Genomic DNA, 12,828 nt, shown 5'->3' with positions numbered 1-12,828 from the left:
TGAGTCGGAAGAAAGGCATATTTCACCATGAGGCGCACAACTTGAAGATACATTATTAGTTTATGAACTTTACACTGTGATAAAAAAACTTATGGATGAGGCATTAGTAGCTAAGGATGAAGTATATTAATCCGGAAGGTTTCTTCCTAACTAGTTAATGTAAGAAAAATGTTTGGTCGACATCTGTCCATCTTACCTCTAGCAGATATATCCCTCTGGTAAAGGATTATACCAGATTATATATTACTTTTTCTAACGGTATCGATGATAATTAGTGTCATATTACGAGAATGAATAATAGAATTCATATTGGGACTTTCATATTAAGTGATATCAACTATTAAATGTAAAATATTCTCACATATACGTTTTGTTGCTCCTTTTATGAGTAAACCTATTTCAAATGTGGATCATGAGTCTTTAATTACCTACAGTACTATAGGAAAGGAGGGATCGTAATTTGTAATTACTTTAGAACATCAGTTCAAAAAATCATGGAATTTCGCATTTAAATTAAATTTAGAATATTTTCAAATGACCATAATTTTTTTCATCAGTAGTATGCCATTTTTTAAAGACATCAAGGAGATGTCTATGACGTACCAGTTATCTCTACAAAAAATTCCGCACGAAGGGGCGGGTATCAGCTAGTAAACATATACAAAACTTGAAACTCCTTATTTTTTGCCTTAACATAGTTGCTCGTTATATATCGGCCGTCTACCAAATATGAAATATACAGAGTTAAATCAACCTGCAAATATCGATTGTAGGGACTGTAGGTACACACATAATTTTTACGAAGCTGACGAAACCCGTCCGTGCACTACCGACCTTACTGTTCAGAACTGATGTGGCCGTATCGAGTGGTCGAGTAATAATATCGATGTTATTCCCAGTTCTTATTCCTATATTAATACATACTTATTATGTATAGTGAATTTGTTGATGAACTTTCGAAAAAAAAATATAAGAAGGAATCAAACAATGTTTGAGTGTACTGGCCCAAGGTGTGGCATATTATACTCTCTAGGTAACGGATACTTTTACATTAGGAAAAGAGTAAAGATAAACTAGAACACGGTAATGATGTATGGACAAAAAATGAAAATCATCGCCTTTTTGTATGCAGTTAAAGAATCTTTAACTATTGTGTGTTACATTAGTCACACGTGCACTTCTAACCCCATGTATCTGGAAGTGTCAAACTTAAGGATGACATTCTTACAATATTGTAAAAAGAAGAATGAAATCTCAGTGAAGTCTTTAATAAAGCGTCTATAAAAAGAAAGAATTTAAAATTACACTTTTATTTTAAGGCTATTTATATCGGAAAGTGTAATGAATGTTGTTGTAGTGAACTGATTTGTAAACTAGGTAAGTCAACAGATGTAAAAGAAGCATAAATATTACTTCATTAATAATAAAAAAATACTATACAAATATACATAATATTTTCATTTTGTATACAGGAAACTTTTATGTTTTTTAATGTTTTATTCTTCCGGGTTAGAACAAATCTTCAAACCTCGGTTAGAACAAACTTAACAACGCAACAAATAGCAATCTTTGCTGGTACATTAAGCATCTACGTTTACCACCGCATACCATTAATAGCATATCTACAAACTGCGTATAAATTTTACAAACCAGAAGTAGGTATGATGTCTTCCATTTAAAAAACAAAATATTAAATAGAAATATAATAACTATAAAGACATTTTTAATTTTGGTCTAGGTATTCAACATGTATTAGAGTGTTTTTTTATGACGTCTTAATCAAAAGAAACTTATATTCAGAAATAATTAAGGTTATTATGACCAACGTTGAGCAACCAATTTTTAAAACTTGGTATCGTTGGATTTTTAATTAAATTGTGTAATAATTGATACCCTTTTTTACCATATATCGCTTTTAAGATATTTACGCTTAAAGATTTTTTAGAAATCACTATTTTGAAAATAAATCTTGTAAGAAATTTAAATTTCTGATGTAATTATTCCGGTTATAAAGGTATATACAAAATTTTAAACCTAAACAATCCATCAAATATAAATAGTAAAGTAAAAAAGACAAAAACAAAACAAAATTGTGGCTATTTGAGTAATTATTGAGTTTTAGAAATGTGAATATGATTGATTTTGCCTTTGGTCCATGAATAATGTTTGAAAATATTGGTAGAGGTTGTGGAACACTCTGTAATTAATAATAATTTTATATACAGAGTGTCCTGTAATTCTTAGGACAAGTCTATATACCACAACTGCTCAGTTCATGGTAAACGCATTTCAGAAAATGGAAATAAATCTTTGGTGCTTAGTTTCCTATCCATCAGTCTGTGTGTTTTTTATAGACAAAATTCGCTTTAATATCTTAAAAACAAATAAACAAATCCTACTAATTTGGATACAATATTTTGGTAATAAGGCCAGTTATAAAAAATAAAAAATATTCATTAATACTTTCGAAATGGCGGCCATTAAATCTAATTAACTTTGAATGTCTTAAAATCCAGCAGGTATACAAGAATAAATCTGATCGTGGATTGTATCACAAATCTAATTACTCAAATAATATTTCAAACTAATAATAAATAACTCATTAAGAGCATCTTTACTGTAAAAAAAAACATGGTTCAGCTTTAGAGTATCTTATCCCTATTTTTTTTATTTTTGTCATTTATTATGCAAAACATTTGAAATACATGTTTCAGGCCTATCTAAGGATAGAATAGAATCATATATTAGATGTGTAATCAATTTATTTAAATATCTGTTGTTTTAGGACATATTTATTTACGAAAATTTAGTCAAGCGACAATCAGATGTATTTCCAATAAAACCGCTTATCTTTGATTTTGTCATCTATAAAAGCATTATTGTCTGAATATTACTGTACGATTTTTCTTGTTGTTTATTATTCCTAATATATAACAGATAAAAACCTAGTCACTTTATTTAGTTTTTTAAACATATATTGTGAATACACATAAGCTTTATGACAAATACAACAGTTTATTGTTGTTAATTAAGACGTTTGTTTTTGTCCTTCATTGTTCATAAAGGCGTTCATTGTTGATAAATTTGCAATATCTCTAGTAGTTTTTTAATTTATTAGACAAAAAAGTTGCTTGGCAACAGATATTAATGTATTTCCTGTACTTTAAATGAAGGGACTAAGATGTGAGCACAATTGGCATAAGATATTCTGGAGCTGCTGCCGTTTACTCGATTTTTGTATTGTGACCTACTCGCTGAGAACCTCAATGTCGACAGTGTTTTGTTACAGGAAATCTGTGCATATTATATTTTATATATTTGGTCATTAGATTTGTGATAGAACCCTCTCAAATTAATTTTCTTGCAATATTTTAGAATAATTGCAGATTTTAAGAAGTTAAAAGGTAAAATATTTTTAATAGCCACTATTTTGAAAGTATTAAAGATAACATCATAATATATTTTTAGCCTCCATAAAATTTTGACCAAGACTTGGTAGGATTATTTAATCCTAGGATTATTAGGTTTTCTTTTCAGATTTTCCAAGATATTCCATTTTTAACAAAAACAATAAAACGCACACTAACCGACAGAGGGGAAATTAAGCAATGTAGATCCATAATACTCAGTATTAAATGTATGTTTTCACCTAAGCAATAACGCTTTTGAAAAAACGGTAGTATTAACATTGTTTTAAACATTGTTTTCAACTTTTTTTTTAATTATAGTTGAACTAACTGATATGGATATAAACTGAATGATATTGATTCTTGTAGATAGAAACTAATATTTAAATTGTTTGTCAAGTGTGTTTGAATTATACTATTCAGTTTAAATAGTATAATTCAGTTTATGATGCGTCTTTAAAAATAATTGGCTCTTAGCCGTCGCAAAATTACAATTTCACGGTTCTAAATTATCCCGCTTTTGATTGGTATTCAAAAAATTAAAATAAATAAATAATTATTTTTAAAGTGGTTAATAAGTTGATATAATCTATGACCCTGTATATTTATTACACATGCCGGATTTACGCAGTATCAGTTTCCTCTGTATTGTTCGTACCATGATTTCAAATTTAAATTTACTTTAAAATAAACCTGTATTTGAATGCCTAGAACCTGCATACTATTTTCACAATTGGTAATGAACTGTTTGTTTTTTGAAATATTAAGAAAACCACAGCAATGCAGTAAATATACTCATTGCAATATATTTAAAATTATTATATATATATATTATTGTTATTTTATTGAGAAATAAATCACAATATTGTTAAACGTTTATTATTATATTCTGTTGGGGTAATTATTCATCTCATCAATACGGCGCTGATTTAGCAGCCCCCCAGATTCAAGGGGGTGTTAAATCAGCACATGAGCACGGTCAACGCACTGAATTAGGACCCCCCTATTCGAAGGGGGTGCTAAATCAGCACATGAACACGGTCAAAGGCGCTGAATTAGGACCCCCGTATTCGAAGGGGGTGCTTATTCAGGGCCTGGACACGGCCCACTGTGCTGATTTAGCACCCCCTTTCGTGACGTCAAAATGACGTCAGTAGCGAGGGGGTGCTATGTCCAGGGGGTGCTAATTCAGGCGCACCCTACTTAGGGCCCTAAACTTGGTGCCTAGATACTATGCAGACTTTTTTTGTTTGTATGGGAAAAAATGTGTTTTAAGATACAGTACTTTTATTACATATTTATGAACTAAAATTTTGAGAAGCTTAAAATTATAATATTAAAATTTCAAATATAAAAATCAGTGCAACACTTAATTGATTCGGAATGTTGATGTTCAATTTCGTTCACTTACATAAAAAAAGCATGAATCTTATAAAGATTACTCAATGGAAAATGTTGACTCAAAGAGCAAGTGACAAGATGACTGACGTGTCTTCCCCAGCCGTCGATAATAGTGCATTCCTGGTGGGACGAGGCAGGAAGTATGGCGTTGTTTACTGGTAGAATGTCGCTGATTAAACTGATTCCGCTGACAATCTGATTGACACTTTTGAAGCATGTTTGTTGCATTAATTAACATTTAATTTCTGCTGCATTAAAACTTTCGCTTAACAACTGAAGAAAATAAATACAATGTTGACAGAGATGTTATTAGTTTAATCATAAGGTTGTAACGAAGGTTTATGGCCTGTTATGATATTTGGTCTGTCGAAACCTGGTTGCGTGATAACTCTAAGCCGGGATTTTTCTAAAGTTCAAAATAAAATAGCTCCGATTACTAACCGCTGAACTCTGACCTTTTGTTTTCAATTGAAAACGATTTTTAAGTTAGGACTCAACTTCAAAATGTCAAACTGAAAATCTTCAAAAGACCACCGTTATCCCATTCGGCCACATCTACAACATCCACATGTACCTGCAGTTTATTAAGTTCATGACGTCAACATTTGACTGAATAAGTTAAAAACGAGCTTTACAAAACCACTGATATGCATGTATTCTGCGTTTTAATTAATTGAAATACGGGTTGAAACTCTGTGTAGTGATGTTGTATAAAACGAAAAGGAATTACTCCAAACGCTCCATCATAGCAGCTGAGCCTTGGAAATAGCCGGGTTCTGTGAGAAGTTCTTTCCTTCTCATCAGATTACAATTCACACCAATGACTTTCTTTATTTCTTTCACTCTTTAGAGAACTAGACGTTTGTAACTGTGTACTCTTATTTTACCTGAATCGACTCCTTTGCTTCGAAATATTAAAGTTCTGAACTTTCTAAAATTTTTAAAATTTATTAACTTAGATAACATTCTTAATAGTTAGTCTCAAATACTGATTCAAAATAATACGAACTTCAGTATAAAATACAATAACATACTTTACATGATAACATTTAATAACTTATCATATGTAACAATGGCAATAAAATTAAAAAAGCTATATTGAAAGATTTCAAACAGTAATATAGATATAAATGTATATAGTATAATAACAAACGGGAAGAACATTTTTTTGGGATTAAAATTTCTTCCCTGATATTTAATTTATTAAAATGTTGATGAAGGTAATGCCAATCAACCTGACAACTTGACTTTCTAGTATATTTTTTTGCAAAAACATATATTCAAACTAACTTGGAATAATGACATCAACATGACATCAACACCCCATTAAGTATAAATATTTTCATGTACGTTTTTACAACCAACGAAAGAAATCCTGTCCAAAAACATCAATAAATTTACTTTTTTTGTTTGTTAGGAGATTCTGAAAGAGGATATTTCGCAAATGTAATTATATGAGAATATAATTTTTGAAATTATAAATTGGCACAGGTACCGATAATGATTTATAACCATATAAAACAATAATTAATTACTTTTTGGTTACTGTGGTCGGTTTTATAAAAATTGTTGTAGGCAGCAGGTATTCAGTTACTTGGATCTCTAATGAGTGACTTGTGAGTACCACTTTCTTGATAAGGCAAGCGAGCCTTAATTAAACCATCATAACAAATTCAGTGTCAGGCTCAGCAGCAATGAGTCGAAGAATATACATCACTCATACTCTGCCTGGTAGTTCAGAAAAAGGCTAATGTTAAGAAAGATAATCCTATAACTTGGATCTCTGATGAGTGACTTGTGAAACAAATATTTCTTGACAAGGAAAGCGAGTCTTAAATAACACATTACGTGTCAGGCACAGATGCACTGAAAGTTATAAAATATCTGCTACAACACTCGTACTTTTCCTTATAGGTTAATGGTAATTAATGTAAGGAAAGAGTATTCAATTAATTGAATCTCTAATAAGACACTTGTGAGCAGCTCTTTCTTGACAGCCTTCAATTATTAAACCCTCATAACACGTTGAATGTCAATCACAAGAGTACTGGAGCTTAGAGGATGTTTGCTGTATCACTCTTACTTTTCCTGGTCGAGATTAGTAATTAATGTTGAGGGAAGACATAAACTACTTGAATTTCGAATGAGAAACACGTACGCTGCTCTTTCTTGAAAAGCCTTAAATTAAACTCTCGAAACATATTTAATGTAAAACTCAAGAGAACTATAGGTTGGAACATGTTTTTAAAAATCACTTGTACTCTTAAAACTACAATTTATTGTCTTTCTTGATGTAGTAATTAATCTCATTGCTAGAAAGCGCTGAAGTAATAAAAGTAAAATGCAATACATCGTGTAATATAATTGCTCCTAAATGTTTAAAATTATTTAAATTAGTTCTTTAATTACAAGAGATTTATTTTGAGATATTTTGAACTGATATAGATACGACTGAAAACGCAAGACTCTGGAAACCAAGTCATGGTCTCTTATTGTCTTTGTTATTAACTAATAAGGCTATGAGCGGAGCGTAGTACAAATTCTTTTAATATTTTTATGGATAAAATAATAAATGTTAATACGATTAAAATATATGATAAGATGTTTGTATCTTATTATATACAAAAAAATATACAGATGTTTCCGTACTTTCAAATAATAATAGCATATATCTTCCTTTTGGTTATTCTCATAGTGAGAAAGAGTTTTCAAGGACAGTTTGTAAAAACTTATATTTGAAAAAAGCACCACATTACATTTGAAAACTAAATAGTAACATGATTTGAAAACTAAAACAAATTGGAATGAAACTTTTTCTGTAGATTATATTGAGCGACAAAAATCGTCAATTTGGCTATCCTTTAAAAATGCTGTGAAAAACATAATGAAATTTGACACCCGTATGAATTGAATTTAGTGGCACTTATTTGGCAAAGTATTGAAGAATATCGTCAATCACTTTATTGTAACGTATTTATAGAAAAATAAGAAGTAGGCCTAATAGCTTCTTGTATAAAATCACTAGTGACTATTAATAATTTTCATGTGAAATGTATAGTAAGTTACTATTTTGCAGCAATAATACAGTCAGCATGAATAATATATTTAAACTAGTGAACTAGTTAAATTTGCCGTTATCAATATTACATTAACTCTTATTCACACGTTTAATGGTACATTTTAATTTCTTTGAGTAAAAAAATTAAAACCTTTAAAAACTTGTAATTTAACTTTTGTAACTTGTACCACTTGTACTACAACATATAAAAGTTGTAATTGACTGAGTTAAAAACAATACAATATTATAATATGTATTATTCATTTCTGATGACGAGCAATTGTTTGTAAAAAACTTCTTTCTATCCATCGATACGCCACTGCACTCTATTCTCTACTGGTTGAAGCAATACTGGAAGTAATATTTTGAAAACCTGTCTCTCATCCCCTTTCATCTCCGCAACAGTTTGAATATGAGTTCCCTTCAGTCGACATTTGATCTTGGGAAACAGCCAAATTCACCTGGTCCTAAATCGAGAGAATAGACTGGATTTTATAACACTGGGATCTTCTTATAAGTTAATAACTGCTGAATGGGTAAGGCGCTATGGCTGGTGCAATCTCTTAGTGCAGAATCCACGAGTTGTTTTCCACAGTTCTGAACGTTTATATCTAACTAGTTCCCTGAGCTTTGCAAGAACCTCTAGGTAGTAGGTTCACTGTTTGACACTCAGGAATCCATTCAGTCACCACAATGTCATTATGAATTACCATGGCTTTCCTTAGTAACTTGCTTCATCACGCTTTCTTCTGTTTTGGGAATGATGGTGTTTTCCAGTGCATGGACTGTTTTAGTTTCTCGGTTGTACTGAAAATTCTAAGTTTTATTACCTATATTGATTGTATCCAACAAAGTTTGATCATTTTAAATCACTCCAACACACCCGCACCAATTTCAGCTCGTTTCTTCTGATCTGGCGAGATATTTTTGGCACAAATCTTTGAGTAAACTTTTGATATCTTAAAGTTGGCATGTAAAATCTGTATCACATCGACGTTTACTTCAAAGCAAAAGCTCGGGTGAGTTTTCTCACAATTTTTCTAATTTTTGGGATGTTTTAACGATATTTGAAGTTGATGCTTGTTATATTCAACCTCTTCTCGGCCATTCTGAAACCGATTGTACCAATCGTTAACACATCCACGACATAACGGAATCACACACCACTTCAACATACACAAACACTTGGTAACTGATTTATGAAGTTTAATAATGCGTTTAAACCGCAACGTGCTGTTAAATTCTTGTCACAGAGGCACTAGAAAAACAAACTAGAAGCAGAAGGTATGAATTGATGCTAAAACAAGATAATACAATCAAAGTTCCCGCTTCACGTTTTATCATCGTGGCTGCCGCGCCACCACGAAAAAAAACTACTGGACGCCTTCAACAAATTCGTATAGAACTGAGAGACAACCATTGCGAATCATTTTAAAAGCTTTATCTGAATATTATTCTCTTTTCGTACAAATAACAAATAAAAGATATTCAACTAACTTTTAAAAGTCTACTGACAGCTCTACGCGTAACAACTCAACTAACCTGAAAATAAAGTGCAACATATTTGTAAATACATTTTGTACCTTTTTGTACCACCAATTTATATTTTGGTACCTTTAAAATAATGGTCTAGTAACATGTATAATTTTTGCTCACCGTGGTGGAGATAAAGGTGTGTCATTGCCCCAGCTCTGCAGGGTTGCAGCTGATTAATGGCAGGCGAGTGACGGATTTCCCGAGATGTCACTCGCAGGCAGTGGCTGATGTTATGTTTATTAATACTAATGATATTTTTGTGCATTTTGAGGAGACTAGTTTTAATGTTGTATTCAAATGATCAATACTTTAATACACTAACAGTGCTGTTTATGGATGGTTAAACTAAAGGAAAAACCCAAAGGTAATAATATAAAGTATTATTAATTCTTCGGAAATTTTAAATTACAACATTGTGTACTGGTAGTATATAATGTTTACAATTGCTAAATTGAGGAGGCAACATTTATTAACCTGCTACCTCCTTTTAAATTGTTGCCTGTAAAAGGAAGTAGCACCAATTTAATTGGAAATTGCTACAACGTTTCTGAAAACTTTACAGAACACTGATTTTCATTTTGTTTAAAACCCTCATTAAGTACATCCTAAAATCTTACAAATGCCCCACTGCAGTCTTGACACTAGATATACAATTAGTCTAACTAGAAAATTAATGATACCAACACATGAGAACGGATCAATATATTAAAATATTAGCTAACGAAATTCAACGAAGTCGGCTCTGAAATCTAGCTAAAAATAACAAAACAACTTCTTTACTAAAAATAAACTACACCATTTTACATATTTCTATCATTTATTTTAAGACAAATGTTTATTTCTTTACTTATATAATAACGACTCTGCAAAATTTATAATGTTTTCTGAATGCTGACTGTGTAGACCTGTGAGCTAGATTAGTGAACCATAAAAGAACCGTACCATAAGTTTGTTTCTCTTTTTGTACCATTTGCTGTCACTAATATTTGTTTTTGTGCCATCAAATAATGGTAGTAAAGATATAGATAAACACATATAGAAATCAAACAAAACCATCCCAAACGAACAGATAAGAACTTTTCAATACTACTCGTTTTGTCAGCCTCTTGTAACTCTTTACCTCTGCAAGCGTGCGTGTGTATATATACAATACTGGAATAAAATACTCATTAAACTTAAATAGCTATGCAATAAATAGCATACAGTACTTGTCCTGCCAAGACTCGAATCTGGGTCCCTCACTTGCCGGGCGAGGATGTTACCAGTATACCACAGAGCCCTTACATTTGTTTATGACATTTATCACTGTACTATAAATATTAAATTTTAGGCAAACGTGTCTTATACTCTCAACAGTGATGTTTTATAGTTAAATATTTTTAGAAATTATGGTAATATATCAAATAGGTGCATATCAATTCTGACCTAAGTAAACGTTTTGGTTTTGAGTATTTATATTTTTTCTTGTTTGAGAGAACATTGCGAACGATACTACGGCACCAAAAATCCCTTATATCGGAAGTAGATATCAAGGCCTGGAAATAGACGCTTTTCACAGAAATGTGTTCCTTATTTACTTACGTAAATATTTTCTTGTTCTTGACAACAATGCAATCATTATAACGATACCGAAAATATCATTGAATAGAAGTAAATTACAATGGCCAGAAATAGGCGCTTACGCTACAACACATGTAAACCTTGCAACAAGGACCAGTTGATATTTTGTTTACCTTTTTAATTTCTTAACTATAAATACTAAATTGTAGGTACTATAAATATGCCTACTTCCGACTCAATATTATCACAGGGCTCGATCCTATTACATCATAAGTACTTTTATTCCAAAACTACGGCCTTTGAATTTGGTACATCAGGCCTAAATTAGTACAAATGATCTGAAATTGTTGGAGCTTTTATCTCATATATTATGGAATATTGGTTTTCTTTACTATTTATAAACACTGTTTCACTACCTTAAAAGTTTCCAAACACTGTTCTTTAAAGACCAATTAATATGAAATGGATCAGGAGGTTGGAATATCTTCTACTGACCAACCCTTATCTTAGGAATTGGTACGTTATTTAAAAAGTGTATGCGTATAACATTCCCGTTGTACAATGGGAACTTACGTGCAACGGTTTTTATAGCTAAGTAAGTCATGAATTAATTGTTTATCTTTACGTTACAGACACGGATCTGAAAAATAACTTGGCGCACAGTTTATGGTGCGTTAGTACATCGACACAGAACATTTTATAGTGAAAGTAAATAAACTGTTTTTCCGTATGGAAATTTTAAAGTTAGAGTATTTTTAGATATTAATACAAAGTTGGTATTGTAATTTTGTTTCCCTATTGATAAATCAACGTAGTTATTCTTAGGAAGCAAAATAGTTTTTCGATGTTTAACTGTATTTTCATAAAACACGATTGGTATCGAAACGACCATGTTTGCTTCTAGTAATGATTGTGTTACTGTAGCAGATGCGAGCTCGGTTGAGTAATGTTCAACAAACTGTTATGTTAATTACACTCACCTCATCTGCCGGTGTCGCCACAACACATGGACGGAACCGTGTTGGGATTATCGCAGTAACGTCACCAGGGATAACATGTTTCATTTGTATTTTTCTGCAGGTAATTTGGAATATTAATTATTCATGCAATGTGAACGCATTACTGAAATGAATACATTATGGGCTAGCACACATAACTAACGCAACATCTTATAGGATATGCATGACGTTTATGTTAAATCGATAGCTGGAATATGCAATCTAAAAATAAAAAATCGTATTTTCAAATGCAAATGAAATTATTTGTGGTCTTTGGTAGCGTTTACGGCACAACACCGCACTTCTGGTGTAAAAAGAAAACGTCCCTCGAGATAGTTCGACAATTCAAGCTCCATATCACGGGAGTGTATTCTTCATATTGTCTGGTAATAGTGATTGTATTCCTATAACTTATTTTAGTAAATAGCTTTAGATATTAAATCTAAATTTACTAAAATGTGTGTGTGTGTGTAATTTATCACTTTAACTAGTAAATTTTATGCATGATAACTGATTAATCACAATGACTGTAATATTTATATCATGTACACGGATTCCTTCTGTTCATATTCACCCATCGGTTCTAAAATTTTGTAATACTAATTAAAAAACACTTCTGGACGTATCATTAAATATAAACTAATCATAAGTAAAAGCGCAAAATTACAATATTTGCTAAAAGTTGACGATTCGAATCGTGAACATATTACATATATACATACATATATCTAAATATATTACATACAATGACGATTCTACTACAACGAAAGGTGATAACTTCGAAATGATCTTGACTACCAAAAGAGGGTCACAAACGTTTCTGGTACAAAACTTAAGAACCACGAGATTTTGACCACACACCGCCTAA

Source organism: Homalodisca vitripennis, chromosome 1 (genome assembly GCF_021130785.1).
Source record: "Homalodisca vitripennis isolate AUS2020 chromosome 1, UT_GWSS_2.1, whole genome shotgun sequence".
Classification (NCBI taxonomy): domain Eukaryota; kingdom Metazoa; phylum Arthropoda; class Insecta; order Hemiptera; family Cicadellidae; genus Homalodisca; species Homalodisca vitripennis.
This window is presented reverse-complemented; position numbering follows the sequence as displayed.